The sequence below is a fragment of the Typha latifolia genome, chromosome 5 (assembly GCF_019914945.1).
Source record: "Typha latifolia isolate L0001 chromosome 5, TyphaL0001v2, whole genome shotgun sequence".
In the NCBI taxonomy this organism is placed as follows: domain Eukaryota; kingdom Viridiplantae; phylum Streptophyta; class Magnoliopsida; order Poales; family Typhaceae; genus Typha; species Typha latifolia.
In genome coordinates, this window is record NC_133090.1 from 7,196,745 (window position 1) to 7,199,111 (window position 2,367).

General features: G+C 39.0%; 1 pseudogene; it reads right to left on the reverse strand.

The window, feature by feature from the left end:
* Positions 1-346: 346 nt before the first annotated feature.
* Positions 347-1,971, reverse strand: LOC140788500 (glutamate--cysteine ligase, chloroplastic-like; annotated as a pseudogene).
* Between the last annotated feature and the right edge of the window lie 396 nt (positions 1,972-2,367).

Consider the following 2,367-nt stretch of genomic DNA (forward strand, 5'->3'; position numbering starts at 1 on the left):
TATGCCAGAAGACATACTTCGAGCTACATTGGGAAATTGAACATATAACTACGTCCTTGATGGATAAACCAATTAGAACATTAAACAGCCACTTTGGCACTGATACAGGAGGACGATTCCTTGCAAGTAAAACCTGTTTATTTCATCAGCAGATCTCTTATCCCTATCCCTGCATCAGAATTTCCCAACTCAGACGTGTACCCCCAAGTTTAGTGGCTTTTCTTACTATTTCTTAGCAACTTGCAGCTTTTGGAATGTGGTTTCATGAAACTGCAATATCATTTGGTTCGCAGAATAAAAAAAGAAAAAACAAAATTTACTTGAAATGCAGGAGATTTTTCGAACTTCAATACAACAGCTCCTCAAAAACAGGATCTATACTCTGTCCCCACTTTCCATGGTATAATTCCAGATGCTTCTCAGCTGGTATTATCCCTGCAACAAGATATACTCTGAAAAGTGAGATGGTGAAATGCAAACTACATCCCGGGGCAGTGAATTATGCTCCATCACTACTTATTATTAAATAGCTCACAGCAATTAACATTAAATAATTACATGTTATAACCACTTGAGTGACTTCTTTTAAAAATCCACTTTCTTTGTAACTTCTCCTTTCCAATCCATCCTGGATTATTGTAAGAAAAGATAGTTTAGATGACATTGTATCCCTAACATTATGCAGCTACAGGAATGTCATTGAGTGCCAGTAAAGTAACCTTGGCAATCTTCAGCAACATGTTTTAACTACCCATCTCGAAATGGTGTCTTCAAACCAGTCATGGGTACCTGGTGAATTGAGAAGCAATGGTTATGTACTTGGCGACGACCCATAGATCAGAAACCTCAGGGAAAATTGTTGTTAGATGATTCTCCCAATCATTCAAAGTTGGCAGCTCCCCAGGAATTGGAGGAAGCTTTCCTACCAAAACGTCCTACATATTTATCTTACAAGTCTTGAAATAAAGGATAATATCTCCTAGCTGCATCACTCAAGAATGTCATAAAAGCTAACAGGCTAATACTAATTAGAAGAGACTAGAGATCGGAGGAAACCCGACGTGACATTCCAGTACAATCAATATACTTCTTATTTTGATAGACGAAATACATCGGAACATTTAATGCATAATCCACATATTGCTCAAATCTGCAAGAAAGAATCAATAGCAAAATGGAACCGATTAAAACAACGTTCTTGGCTTAGAAAGGGAGCATTTCAAGAAAAAAAAATCAGAAAAAAAGAAGCTAAAAGTAATGTAAGAAAAAGGTAGCTAATCTCTCTAAATAAAATATTGACAATTAGCTACACACTATATATCAGATCCTAAAATATTGTCTTTTATATTCAAATTAAGGTCAAAACCAAGTCTGAACTATGTCCATTCTACCCATTTGTTTAAAATTTTGGTATCATGTTCGATTTCAGTATATTAAACCAAGATCTATTTCCCCTTAATTCTTCCAAGTGCAGGGGTTCAAAGGAGTACTATAAGAAGGATAAAGAAAGGACCTAATTTCAATCAGCAGTTAAAATGAATTTCCATAACTGTGTGAAATTTGGAGACCCAGTACGTCCGGCGGTGGTGTGGGTAACTCCTCTTCTATCGTTCTTCTTGTTTGTGGTGTGGGCAGCAATGATACGTTCCTTAGCTGTGGGCATCCCTAAGGTTGTTCCATAGGGGTGGTCTCCATGGTTGTGGCAACCGGTGGAGAGTTTGCGATGGTCACCTTAACTGCAAGTGCATTGGCTAAAAATGCAAACATCCTCTCTTGTGATGCCCTCGCCGCTTCCCGTTGTGCCCTCAACTTTTCCAAAGTACGAAGGAGTAGCATGTCCATGGAGGCATGTCTACCCTCCGATCTAGCCTGGCCAACCATGGGTGGTTCCGATTGGCTAGGGATGATCGGAGTATTCCCCAATATTTCTTCACGGTTAATGGTGATTGAATAACCCTCCATGTTCGCCATTTCTTCTAAAAACCTTCAAAACTTTGTATTCACCATTAATGAAGCTTCAAGATGGTCCAAGGTCCGATCGGTTCTAATATTACTGTAATGATCATATTCCTAACTCCACAATCACTATGAGTCCAAATTTGAAGATGGAACTAGATTCAAACTCACATGGAGAAAGAGAGAGTTACTCCAGATCTCCAAAGTTAAGTGTGAACTAGAGATCCAATAGTTAGATGGTAGAGTACTTTTGGGATTGAGATAGATTCGGGATGGTGAATGAATCTATTAGAGTGGATGGTGAAAAGGGGAGACTGAAGAGGCATGGTGGTGAATAGCCTAGGGTTACAACAAGGTGATGGAGACGGCAACGGTAGAATTTGATGAAATCGGTTGAGAAGGGATAGAGAA